The following is a 14,234-nucleotide window of genomic DNA, read 5'->3' as shown; positions in this document are numbered from 1 at the left end:
AGTACATTGTTGCATCCCCTTTGGCTTTTATAACAGCTTGAATTCTCTGAGGCATGGACTTAACTAACAGCAAACAGAATTGTTCATCACTCCAGCTTTATCCATCAACAGATGGAATAAGAGAAGTGTCCAAAATTTAATTGTACACTTTGGCGTTTATTGATCACTTAATCTCCCCTGTACCTTTACCTGATATGCAGGCCCATATCAATTTACATGTTTTCTTCAGGCAGACATCTTCATAAATTTCATAGGACTGGCACAAAACAAAAGTTCCAGCATCATCACCTTGCCCAATGCACATTTACAATTCATCAATGAAGATAACTTTCATCCAGTCACACACAGTGCATGATTGTTTTTCTTTAGCCCACTGTAACCTTGATATTTTCTGTTTTGGTGGTAATGATGGCTTTCGTTTGGCATTTCTGTATGTAGCGCCCCCTAGTTAATAAGTGTGTAGCGCCCCCTAGTTAATAAGTGCCAAACTACGCCACCCCTTAATTAGTGCTTTTTTACTTAGAGTAAGGGGAACTCTAAAGAAAGTAGACAAACGTCGGTGATGCAAAAATACAGTCTTCATTGGAGACAATAGACTCTGTCAGTTTAATTTAAATAAAACAAGAAACAATCTAAGAGGTGTTGACACTACCTGTTTGTGGTTTGGAGACTGAGTAAAGACAGCCAATTGACAATACCACTCGTGAATAATCTCTAAAATTCAGCCACACTGCAAATGTTTCCAAATCACACTCTAAAGTGAACACAGCACCCGATATGGCTGCCTCTATCTCAGTCTCAACATAGCCACATCTAAATAGTACTGGATCAGAATACTCAAGAGACTCAAGTTAAAAAAAGGTACATCGACCAATAACTAGACATACAGGTAGTCACACAAGAGTAAGGGTTTTTAAAACAACGGGTCACTTAAATACCCCTGAGCAGCATATCATTAAAAGACCACTTTATAATTTGCTATGGTAGGATCTTTTGGATAAAAGAACACAAAATAAAACAAAACGGTAGAAAACAGCAACTGACACCCACTGAAGCTGTGGCCCTTCATATACACAAAACAGAAAGAAACATTACATTCAGTCAATAAAACATTGACTACGTTCAACATTATGAATATGATTTAAAAAGACGAAACATACCACATTCATCAGGGTTGACCAACTTCACTCATGGACAGGATAGCAGCTTGTCACAGAACACTGGATATACAGAGTGTAATTAAAAAACCATATGAAACCTCTGGTTTAGGCATACTAAAACATTTTCAGGTGTTTATAAAGCTTTAGAGAATGCACGGTGGCTAATTGTACCTGGTAACCGATCATTCGTAAGTCAGTAGAAGACAGAATGGATGTGGCGTATCACCAACAGACTAAAATAAACAAAGGAGCTTTACTCCGTATGTCTGAAAGGGTGCGACTAACGCTCGAGCATGATTACCAAACTCGCATACCTCGTACTCTGTACACACACCGGCTGTTGCTACCTCTATGACCTGCGGCCACTCCACCTGAACACTCCTATCCTCGCGTCCCCACACTAATCAAAACCAAACCATGTTTAGTTGCTCCATCAGTCATCTTGTGCAAAAGTATAATATGCAACTTAATCCTACCTTCGGACTTGCTGTTACAGACACGCTTCTTCTAGACGCCGCCACCTGCATGCGCTTTAGCCACCACGCTATCCTCTAGGACCCCACAGGTGTCCCTATATATGCCTACCTGTAAATGGCTCACCCAATGCAGGTGCTACTCTACTCATGACGTCATCCTTCATGTGCACACCAAAACAAAGAAAGTGTCGCCTTGGCTACGCTGGCTACATGTATTTAAATTCCATTTCTGTTAGGCAAAGTTTTACAGTTCGGTCACAGACACTGACTGCAGTTTCACTTGTTTCTCATTTGTTTTGTGCATTTTCTTTTGAAGACATGTTGCTTTACATTTTCTATCTTGATGTTTTCCTTGATCTACCAGTATGCTTCCCATTTTGTTTGTCCATATTTTAGATCTTATTGAAGTTTTATGACCCTCTCCTTTGTTTGAATGGACATCTCTCATGTTGGAGCCATGATTCAAGTCAATCTGCTTTATGCAACAGCTCACCAAGGTGTGATCACTTTTTGTAACTGAAGATTAATTAGCTAATTTAATCTGATGCCAGTATTTGTTTTAGAACGATAAATTACATATTCTATAATACTTTCCTCAGATCTCAGTGATTCCAGATTTTTTTTCCTCTGCTTACTCTAAACAAACAATTGTGACAATAACTAACTACAATTAATTTTTTTGTGCCAGGGGTTGTACTGTAGGGGTGTTTTCCATGGAGTTGATCAAGGCCCCTTAGTTTCAGATAAGGGGAAATTGTAATGCTTTGGTGTTCCAAGACATTTTGGATGATCATTGCTTCCAATTTTGGGGTACAGACATGCTGGAACAGAGAATGGCCTTCCTGAAACTTCCTGAAACCTGAAATGTAAGATGGTTTGGTAAGTTTGGTGTGGAAGAGCGCGACTGGCCTGTGTAGAACCAATATATATATATACTGCTCAGAAAAATAAAGGTAACACTCAAATAACACATCCTAGATCTGAATGAAATGAAATATTCTCATTAAATACTTTGTTCTGTACAAAGTTGAATGTGCTGACAACAAAATCACACAAAAATCATCAATGGATTTTATCAAGTTTATTAACCAATGGAGGCCTGGATTTGGAGCCACACACAAAAGTAAAGTGGAAAAACACACTACAGGCTGATCCAACTTTAATGTAATGTCCTTAAAACAAGTCAAAATGAGGCTCCGTATTGTGTGTTGCTTCCACGTGCCTGTATGACCTCCCTACAACGCCTGGGCATGCTCCTGATGAGGTGGCGGATGGTCTCCTGAGGGATCTCTTCCCAGACCTGGACTAAAGCATCCACCAACTCCTGGACAGTCTGTGGTGCAACGTGACGTTGGTGGATGGAGCGAGACATGATGTCCCGGGTGTGCTCAATCAGATTCAGGTCTGGGGAACAGGCGGGCCAGTCCATAGCTTCAATGCCTTCATCTTGCAGGAACTGCTGACACACTCCAGCCACATGAGGTCTAGCATTGTCCTGCATTACCTAATGGCAGTCAAGCTACCTCTGGTGAGCACATGGAGGGCTGTGCGGCCCTCCAAAGAAATGCCTCCCCACACCATTACTGACCCACTGCCAAACCGGTCATGCTGAAGGATGTTGCAGGCAGCAGATCGCTCTCCATGGCGTCTCCAGACTCTGTCACGTCTGTCACATGTGCTCAGTGTGAACCTGCTTTCATCTGTGAAGAGCACAAGGCGCCAGTGGCGAATTTGCCAATCCTGGTGTTTTCTGGCAAATGCCAAGCGTCCTGCACGGTGTTGGGCTGTGAGCACAACCCCCATCTGTGGACGTCGGGCCCTCATACCATCCTCATGGAGTCGGTTTCTAACCATTTGTGCAGACACATGCACATTTGTGGCCTGCTGGAGGTCATTTTGCAGGGCTCTGGCAGTGCTCCTCCTGTTCCTTCTTGCACAAAGGCAGAGGTAGCGGTCCTGCTGCTGGGTTGTTGCCCTCCTACGGCCTCCTCCACGTCTCCTGGTGTACTGGCCTGTCTCCTGGTAGCGCCTCCAGCCTCTGGACACTACGCTGACAGACACAGCAAACCTTCTTGCCACAGCTTGCATTGATGTGCCATCCTGGATGAGCTGAGCTGCACTACCTGAGCCACTTGTGTGGTTTGTAGAGTCCGTCTCATGCTACCACGAGTGTGAAAGGACCACCAACATTCAAAAGTGACCAAAACATCAGCCAGAAAGCATAGGTACTGAGAAGTGGTCTGTGGTCCCCACCTGCAGAATTGCCTCTCATTTCTACCTGTTGTCTGAAATCCTTCTTGATCGACTCCATAACTTAGTAGGCCTTAGTGGCATAGTCTTAATACTTGTTTATCTTATCTTAATGGGCACAATGATTATGTTGTATTAGATACTTCTTCTCCAAAAATAACTTGTGTGGTCCCCCAAGGATCAATTCTTGGGCCTTTACTGTTCAACCAATATATATGCTTCCGTTACCTCATTTTATTAACAAACATGGTATTAGTTATTATCAATATGCAGATGGCACTGTTCTTGTTCTTGGTAGTGATTCACAAAGGAATGATGTTTAGACTTATTTGAATCAAATGAATCTGAAGGCCTAACACTGTGTTAAGAACTTGGGCATCACTTTTGATGAGTTCAGCTTTACATCACACATCACGACTACATGCAGGACAGCATATTTTCACCTTCAAAATATCGCTAAGGTCCGAGACATCCTCTCTCCTGCTGATAGTGATAAACTTGTCCATGCATTTTTACTTCAAGACTAGATTATTGTAACACTGTTTTATCTGCTCTCCCAAAGAGCTCTATTTCACACCTACAACGAGTTCAGAACGCTGCTGCAAGGGTCCTCACCCACAGGAGAAAGAGGGATCATATTACACCTGCACTCCACTGACTGCACTGGTTACCTGTCAGTTTTAGAATAGCTTTTAAGGATCTGGTGATGGTTTTTAAATGTCTGCATGGCCTTGCACCATTTATCTTGAAGTGATATGAGTGTTAGATATGTTCCAGTCAGGTCTCTCAAGTTTTCATACAGCAATCTACTGGTGATTCCTAAAACCTGGTTAAAGATCGGAGAGGGTACTTTTAACCACTTTGGCCCTAAGCTCTGGAAGTCTCTTCCTGAAGAGGAAAACCTTACCCTTTAGATTTAGTTGAGGAACTTCAATGGTTAATTATTTTATTATTCATCACATTCTTTTACCTAATTCCATTTTATGTATGTGTTCTTCTAATTATTTTAATAGTTTGCCATTTTTACATTCTTTTTCTTCTATAATTTTAATAATTATTTGTCAATTAATTAATTTTTTAACTTATTCTATTTTTATTTTTTCTGTAATGCACTTTGAGTTGCATGTATGTATGAGAGGTGATATACAAATAAAGATTGTTATTATTATAATTGCATACAGCATACTCTCTACCGGAAGCCACAGTCCCCTGGGGGGGTTGAATCGGATGCAGGAAGGAGAGAGAGGACAGATCCGGGACAGAGCACCATCCACCACTGGGCACACAAGCACACACACATTTATGCACATTCACACACACAACTGTTTTTTTTTTTTTATTGGACACATACAGTCACATACACACACACACTCAGAGAGAATTTTCTGGAGAAAGCCAATTTATCTAACCTCCATGTTTTTGAACTGTGGTAGGAAACCGGAGACCCCGGAGGAAACTCACACAGACACGGGACGAACATGGAAACTCCCCCCAGATAGAACCCAAGTGCTGAAAGGCAAACATGCTAACCACCAAGCCACCATGTTGCCCAAATGCTCTTGTACGTGTAATGTGTAGCTATCGCAATACATTTGTCCACACAGTGTACCTAGATCTAAGAACAAAGAGTATGCTGAAAGCTGCTGATATGCCCAACAGCCAGTGGTGCAAAAAGGGGGCATGCAGCGTATGCGACGCATAGGGGCGCTGCACTAGAGGGGGCGCCAAATCGATGAGATATAATACTTAATTTGTGTCCATGTTACGTTCGACCCCCCCCCCCCCCCATCAACAACTTTCGTTCGGGGGGCGCCGATAGTATGTTTGCATACACCTCAGGAAGTAAGTAATTGCACCCCTGCCAACAGCAAAAATATCACCTGGCAGCTCTTGCTCTTTGTTCCTACACTATACTGAACCATCTCAAATTGAATACACACAATACTCCAAAATTAGCTTTTTTATTTATTAAATGAAAGAAATATGGCATCTACATAACTATTTTGAACCTTTGTAATCCTTTATATCCTATCTCCTGCTTCTGTCAAGCACTTTTATAAATTAATTGGCATTCACCTGCACCTTCAATTGATTTGACATAATCTATAAGATTGGACATAATCTATAAGATCTGACTTACCAAGCCCTAAGGTCAAGCTAATTGTCCGTAGACTTACGAAACACAATTTTGTCAAGGCATCTCAGAAAGGATCCAAAAAAGTTTTTTTTGGCCGATCCAAGCTGAGTAATTGGGAATGAAGGACCTTGTCTATCAGACGGATAACCAACAACCCAGTGGTTTATGAATAAGAGAGAGACGGGAGAACGGGAGAACCTCCGTGAAGCACTCCATCAGTCAGGCCTATATGAGCCATTTCTCACCAAAAGATTACATTCTAATTGGAGGTTTCCAATAGACACCTGAACAACTTGCAGCTCTTAAGAAGCCAGTCTGTTGAAACAAGGTTTTAACTATTTAGCCACAATTCCCAATGGTGTGTGTGGAATAACTTGAGCTCTGAGCAGGGGCAGACTGGGGAGAAAAAGTGGCCCGGGACTTCCTGACAGACTGGCCCACTATATATATAATATATGTGTGTGTGTGTGTGTGTGTGTGTGTGTGTGTGTGTGTGTGCATGTATACTGTATATGAATCTATACATGGCACATAACGTAGTGTATATGACACAGAGGTGTGTAGAGTATTCAACAATTTTACTCAAGTAAAAGTACTGTTACTTGAACCAAATTTCACTCAAGTAAAAGTAAAAGTATGCATCCAAATATTTACTTGAGTAAAAGTTTAAAAGTTCTTTGATTATAAGATACTCATGTAGTGAGTAAATGCAGAGAATATAATATATAAATATTATTTATTATAAATAATATGTATTTTTGTTTGTTCCTAATTATTAGGCCTGTGACACTTCAATGTGTTCCACAAAGGCACAAACTGAGGAGACAGTGAGTGTCTAGCAAAGGAAAGAAACACAGTGCAATTAAGAGGGGTTTTTTTTTCATTAGGACCATAAGAAATACTAATTACCAAACTCTTGAAGTGGACATTTTTGAATGAAAATCATTTCCAAGATCTAAATGTGTCAGCTAGGAAAATAATGCAAGACTAGTTTTTTGAAAGAATTGCTTTTCAGCATGAGACATTTATTTAGAAGTGAAAATGGCCTCTGTTTGACACGCCAGCGTGGTGATGCTGTGGACATCCTAGGGCAGGTCTCGGGGGGGGGGGGCGTACTGTACCACATTGGGCAGGCCCGGCACCACGCAACAGCTCAGCGCACATCGGGACACACCCATGTGGTGGACCTTACACCTGCGGGAGGCACAGGGGAGCATATGGGTTCATGGCACCGCTCACTCCACTATCAAATATGGCACATTTCATTTCATTACATTTCATTTCATTTCATGTCAGACAGGTGGGAGTGCACCATTCCGTTTTCTCATCGTAGCACTCCAGGTCAATAATGGTGGTGAAGCCGTTGAATCCGCCGAACTCAAACAGGAGGTCGTCGACCACCTGTGCAAAGTGGGTTGTTTTATAAAGGAAAATTTGCAGAAAAAACTGAAACATTTGTAACTTTTATTTGTTTAGCCTAAATAACCTAAAAACATGATCTGTATATCTTTTTAGCATGAGGCATGTATCTTAAATACCTATGAAAGGGCGACACCATTTACAGTGAGGAAAATAACACCCTGCATTTGAACACCCTGGGACACCATTTACAGTGAGGAAAATAACACCCTGTATTTGAACACCCTGGGACACCAAGTTTTCCCTCTTAGAATCATGGAGGGGTCTGAAATTTTCATCTTAGGTGCACGTCCACTGTGAGACATAATCAAAAACAAATAAAATCAAATCAAATATATTTGTATAGCGCTTTTCACAACACATGTTGTCACAAAGCGCTTAAAAACAAATCCGGAAATCACAATGTATGATTTTTAAAATAATTTGTTTGTGTGTTACTGCTGCAAATAAGTGTTTGAACACCGGCCAAACAGCAAACATTCTGGCCCTCAATGACCTGTTAGTCCACCTCTAAAAGGTCCACCTCCAACCAAATGAGTTATTCTAAATTAGAGGCACCTGTTTGAGGTCGTTAGCTGTATAAAGACACCTGTCCACCCCACACAATTAGTAAGACTCTAATAACATGACTAAGACCAACGAGCTGTCCAAAGACACCAGAGACTAAATTGTAGACCTCCACAATGCTGGAAAGGGCTACGGGGCAATTATCAAACAGCTTGGTGAAAAAAGACCAACTAAGATAAACCTGACCCCCAGACTGGAGCTCCATGATCTCACCTTGTGGTGTAGCAATGGTCCTAAGAAAGGTGAGGAATCAGCCCAGAACTACACAAGAGGAGCTGGTCAATGACCTGAAGAGAGCTGGCACCACTGTTACTCTGGGTAATACACCAAGACGTCATAGTTCAAAGTCATGTTTGGCACAGAAGGTACCCCTGCTTAAATCAGCACATGTCCAGGCCTGTCTTAAGTTTGTCCATGACCGTTTAGATGATCCAGAGGAGTCATGGGAGAAAGTTCTGTGGTCAGATGAGACCTAAATAGAACTTTTTGGTCTAAAATTCCACTTGCCGTGGTTGGCAGACAAAGAATGATGAGTACCATCTCAAAAACACCATCCCTACTGTGAATCATGGGGGTGGAAGCATCATGTGTTGGGGGTGTTTTTCTGTATTTTCTGTATTCCTCTGTACAGAGGAGAGGATGACCGGGGCCATGTATTGCGAGATTTATGGAACAACCTCCTTCCCTCAGTTAAAGCATTGAAGATGGGTTGTGGATGGGTCTTTCAACATGACAATGACCCAAAACACACAGCCAGGATAACCAAGGAGTGGCTCCGTAAGAAGCATATCAAGGTTCTGGAGTGGCCTAGCCAGTCTTCAGACCTAAACCCTATAGAAAATGTTTGGAGGAAACTCAAACTCCGTGTTTCTCAGTGACAGCCCAGAAACCTGGCTGATCTGGAGAACATCTGTATGGAGGAATGGGCCAAAATCCCTGCTGCAGTGTGTGCAAACCTAGTGAAAAACTACAGGAAACATTTGACCTCTGTAATTGCAAACAAAGGCTACTGTACCAAATATTACCATTGATTTTCACAGGTGTTCAAATATCAAATTCAATCAAATTTTATTTATATAGCGCATTTTACAACAGTTGTTGTCACAAAGCAGCTTTACAAGTGCAGAGTCCTAGCCCCCAGTGAGCAAGCCAAGGGCAACAGTGGCAAAGAAAAACTCCCTAGTTTTTTGCATGAGGAAGAAAATTTGAGAGGAACCAAGACTCAGGGGGGGAACCCATCCTCCTCTGGCCGACACCGGTCACCATGACAACAACAACAACAATTTAGACAGAAAGAAATAAAGAAAAGGAAAAGATGTAGTAATGTCCATCATGGTGTAGGCTCATCCGGTCAGGCAGTAGGTGGCTGGCACTGGATGGATCGCTTGTCTCTCCTCATCTCATTTTTCCTCGAGCAGGCGGGCAGCCATGTGGAGAAAATAAAACAGGGAAAATTAGCTCTGTATGAGGACATATACAGGACAGATTAAATTAAACACATTTCTGGAGTGTGGCAGCAACTCCGGCATTAAGTTATACTATTACAGCCTAGCTAAAAAGGCAGAACCAGAAGGTAACATAGGCTTGGGGGCATTCTGAGACAATGGCATCCATCCACTGCACTGTCAACAAACTTGAGTGACCACGAGCAGTGACAGGATGCCAGCACCAGCGCCCCAGTCTACCATAAAACCTTTCGTCTTTGAACCCCTGGATCTGTACCTTTATCTAAGGGGGGATATTAATTATCAAACGCTAAACCAAATAGGTGGGTTTTCAACCTAGACTTAAAGATTGTGACTGTGTCAGAGTCCCGTACGCATTTTGGAAGGTTGTTCCAAAGCTGGGGGGCCTTATAAGTAAAGGATCTTCCCCCTGCTGTTACCTTATTAATTTGTGGAACTAATAAAAGACAAATACTTATTTGCAGCAGTAACACACAAAAAAATGTATTTTTAAATCATACATTGTGATTTCTGGATTTTTTTCACAGAGGACATGCACCTAAGAAGAAAATTTCAGACCCTTCCATAATTTCTAAGTGGGAGAACTTGCAAAGTCGCAGGGTGTTCAAATACTTGTTTTCCTCACTGTATGTAATACTGTTCCCGTCATCAGCCACTATGAGTGTGTGTGTATGAGTGTGTGGATATGTGTGAGTGTGTGTGTGTGCATGAGTGTGTGTGTGTGTGTGTGTGTGTGTGTGTGTGTGTGTGTGTGTGTGTGTGTGTGTGTGTGTGAGTGTGTGTGGATATGTGTGTGTGTGTGGGTGTGTGAGTGTGTGTGTATGAGTGTGTGTGGATATGTGTGTGTGTGTGTGTGTGAGTGTGTGTGTGTGTGTGTGTGCATGAGTGTGTGTGTGTGTGTGTGTGTGTGTGTGTGTGTGTGTGTGTGTGTGTGTGTGTGTGTGTGTGAGTGTGTGTGTGTGTATGAGTGTGTGTGGATATGTGTGTGTGTGTGGGTGTGTGAGTGTGTGTGTATGAGTGTGTGTGGATATGTGTGTGTGTGTGTGTGAGTGTGTGTGTATGAGTGTGTGTGTGTATGTGTGTGTGTGTGTGTGTGTGAGTGTGTGTCGTCACCTCAATGCCGAAGCAGCTGCGTGGGTTGATCATTGTGGGCATGACTGTCCAGGTGTTGGTCATGGGGTTATAGGCCTCCACACTCCGCAAGAAAAAGACCCCATCAACCCCCCCACCTCCAAAAACAGAACACACATGTTCATCTGACTGTGTATAAATACTTATTTTCCTCACTGTATGTAATACTGTTCCCGTCATCAGCCACTATGAGTGTGTGTGTATGAGTGTGTGTGTGTGTGTGTGTGTGTGTGTGTGTGTGTGTGTGTGTGTGTGTGTGTATGAGTGTGTGTGTGTGTGATGGGGTCAGAGACTTGACCCATCACCTGGACTGTGTGTATGTATATGTATGGGTATGCAGATTAATAGCTCACCGGATGTCCTATGTTCTCAGGGGGGGGAGGACCGTCTTCCAGGGCTTCCCTGGTGCTGGCCGGTAGAGCCCACGGTCGGCAGTAGAGGGGGGGAGACGGGTCCTACTGATCCTGTAGGAGGAGGACAAGGGAAAGACAGGAAATCATAACCATGCAGGATGTGATTAACAAACAATGGTGTATTATCATGTTCATGTGTATTGTATAGATGTTCCAACAGGCGGCACGTGTGGTCCCGCTCCAAGATGTTGGTTTAGTCTAACAAGGTTGGGGGCGGGGCTACTCGTTTAAAAGGCCGAACAGAAGATCTATCGGGAAGAACGACCTTCCTGGAGGGGTAGCGAGTGTGCCCCGACATATCGCCAGAGCCATTTATTGTACGAGGTTTTACTATTGTTTTATCTGATCCGAGGGACTATGTTCACGTCTGTTGCACTGATTAAAATCTGGGTGAAGTTTACTTCGGAGTCCGGCCTGATCTTTTCGGGGAGAACCCTGGTCTCTCAGAGTGTGAACCGTGGAGTCGCGCCTACCCCAAGGCACATCCCCACAGTGTGTGTGTGTTTGTGTGTGTATATGTGTGTGTGTGTGTGTGTGTGTGTGTGTGTGTGGTCCGTACAGTGTAGACCTCCTCTCCATAGGTAATCACTCCCACTCCGTACAGTGTAGACCTCCTCTCCGTAGGTAATCACTCCCATTCCGTACAGTGTAGACCTCCTCTCCGTAGGTAATCACTCCCACTCCGTACAGTGTAGACCTCCTCTCCGTAGGTAATCACTCCCACTCCGTACAGTGTAGACCTCCTCTCCATAGGTAATCACTCCCACTCCGTACAGTGTAGACCTCCTCTCCGTAGGTAATCACTCCCACTCCGTACAGTGTAGACCTCCTCTCCGTAGGTAATCACTCCCACTCCACTGCGTCTGCTCCTCAAGGGAGTGATGAGACTCCACTGGTTCATCTCAGGGTTGTAGACCTCCGCCGTCAACAAACACTCATGTCCATTAAACCCTCCACAGATGTAGACCTGCCAATCATATACACACACAATGCTGACTATTATATCATGCCTTGTCAACCTTCATTTTATCATGTCCATCTGAATCTCCAGATCTGAACCCTACTGGAAACCTGTGGAGTGAATCCACAAGCAAGGACCCAGGACTGTGATCTAGAGAAGTTCTGTACAGAGGAATGGACCCAGGACTGTGATCTAGAGAGGTTCTGTACAGAGGAATGGGCCCAGGACTCTGATCTAGAGAGGTTCTGTACAGAGGAACGGGCCCAGGACTCTGATCTAGAGAGGTTCTGTACAGAGGAACGGGCCCAGGACTCTGATCTAAAGAGGTTCTGTACAGAGGAACGGGCCCAGGACTCTGATCTAGAGAGGTTCTGTACAGAGGAGTGGGCCCAGGACTTTGATCTAGAGAGGTTCTGTACAGAGGAATGGGCCTAGGACTCTGATCTAGAGAGGTTCTGTACAGAGGAACGGGCCCAGGACTCTGATCTAGAGAGGTTCTGTACAGAGGAATGGGCCCAGGACTCTGATCTAGAGAGGTTCTGTACAGAGGAGTGGGCCCAGGACTTTGATCTAGAGAGGTTCTGTACAGAAGAACGGGCCCAGGACTCTGATCTAGAGGTTATGTACAGAGGAATGGGCCAAGGACTCTGATCTAGAGAGGTTCTGTACAGAGGAATGGGCCCAGGACTCTGATCTAGAGAGGTTCTGTATAGAGGAACGGGCCCAGGACTCTGATCTAGAGAGGTTCTGTACAGAGGAACGGGCCCAGGACTGTGATCTAGAGAGGTTCTGTACAGAGGAACGGGCCCAGGACTTTGATCTAGAGAGGTTCTGTACAGAGGAACGGGCCCAGGACTCTGATCTAGAGAGGTTCTGTACAGAGGAATGGGCTCAGACTCCTTGTCCTGGGCTCTCCCACTCCATCTAGCATTACTGATGAATGGTGCTGTTATGTTGACATAGGGAGGCAGATTCTGGAGGCTACATACTAAAATACTAAATGTAGGATTGCCTCACTTTTTATCTGATTTTGAGAATACTGATCATCTTAGTCACTGAAATTTCACTAGAAGGTTATTAAGATTAGTTCTAATCCTAATCATGAAATCAGACTTTTAAACTCTTAAGGTAATATTATTAAGTTATTTTCCATTTATGGAAAAATTTCTTATGGAAAAAACATTATCTTATATCCAATACATTTGGGGTTAATAACAACTAAAAACGATACAATCTTTTTTAACCCTAGAAATTAACATCTTCATATCAACCTCTGAACTAGGCCTCTCTCACCTGAAATAGTCACTACAGACACAAAGGACGTTCTTGTGAGCACTGGTCTCTACATCGTTGAACTTGAGGATCACGTCACAGAGCTTTCCCTCCAAACGAAGATCGTTGAAGGCAGTGCAGGACATAGAACTCATTTTGCGCTCCATGTGACGTCGCCCGTGGGACACCTCTGCTTGCTCATTCATTGTCACCAGTGTTGGACACGTGTGAGTTTAGCTAGGACTTCCTTCAACACTGTCAAGATTGTTAAATAGAATTCTAATAGCCGCATAAGACTCAAGAGAGTTCCGGAATGAATCTTTATTACATCATACAATATGTTGATGAGGTGAGCTTTATAAATGTGCTTCATAAGGTCTGTCTTGAGTGCCTAATTTAAGACCATGACAGAGTACACATTTCATGCAATAGCCAGTACCATAATTTCAGATGGAAATTACAATTAGAGTGAAATGGGAGGGAAAACATAATTGTATTACAATTCCTAATTGTAAATACAAGTTCAGTGTTTGTAACAACCAGATGAAGCTTAAAAGTAGCTTGTAGTGTCTTTGGCCTATGTTACACTTTATGTAGTTTTAGGAAATTTTATTCTGATCTGAGAAATGCTCCAATATTGTTTGAACTGGTGATTAGCTCTCAGCTGAATCATGACTTTTACTAATGAAGGGGAGTGTTTGATACTCTCCTTCAAGCAGTTTTCTGAAACTTCTTTAAGGGGCATCTCATGAACCTTCATTTGGCATGCATATATAGACTACTGTAAGCAAAACACAGTCCTACAATTTCTAACAATGGAAGATCCACAAAGAAATGACCAGGCTCAACAGCCAGAAGTAAGAAGAGCAGTAAGAGTGTGTGGAAGGGAAGTAAGAGCAGTAAGAGTGTGTGGAAGGGGAGTAAGAGCAGTAAGAGTGTGTGGAAGGGAAGTAAGAGCAGTAAGAGTGTGTGGAAGGGGAGT

The 14,234-nt window shown here is 43.1% G+C and overlaps 2 long non-coding RNA genes across 2 annotated transcripts; both read right to left on the bottom strand.

The window, feature by feature from the left end:
* Nucleotides 1–487: 487 nt before the first annotated feature.
* On the bottom strand, nt 488–1,777 carry LOC143504733 (uncharacterized). Its single transcript, XR_013127650.1, has 4 exons — nt 1,637–1,777; nt 1,475–1,560; nt 1,332–1,393; nt 488–1,220 (listed from the first exon to the last, which is right to left on the bottom strand). It is a non-coding gene; the product is annotated as an uncharacterized LOC143504733 (long non-coding RNA).
* Nucleotides 1,778–7,898: 6,121 nt separating this feature from the next.
* On the bottom strand, nt 7,899–13,490 carry LOC143504735 (uncharacterized). Its single transcript, XR_013127652.1, has 4 exons — nt 13,274–13,490; nt 11,579–11,986; nt 10,960–11,070; nt 7,899–10,704 (listed from the first exon to the last, which is right to left on the bottom strand). It is a non-coding gene; the product is annotated as an uncharacterized LOC143504735 (long non-coding RNA).
* Nucleotides 13,491–14,234: the final 744 nt, after the last annotated feature.

Source organism: Brachyhypopomus gauderio, unplaced genomic scaffold (assembly GCF_052324685.1).
Source record: "Brachyhypopomus gauderio isolate BG-103 unplaced genomic scaffold, BGAUD_0.2 sc329, whole genome shotgun sequence".
In the NCBI taxonomy this organism is placed as follows: domain Eukaryota; kingdom Metazoa; phylum Chordata; class Actinopteri; order Gymnotiformes; family Hypopomidae; genus Brachyhypopomus; species Brachyhypopomus gauderio.
This window is presented reverse-complemented; position numbering and strand designations above follow the sequence as displayed.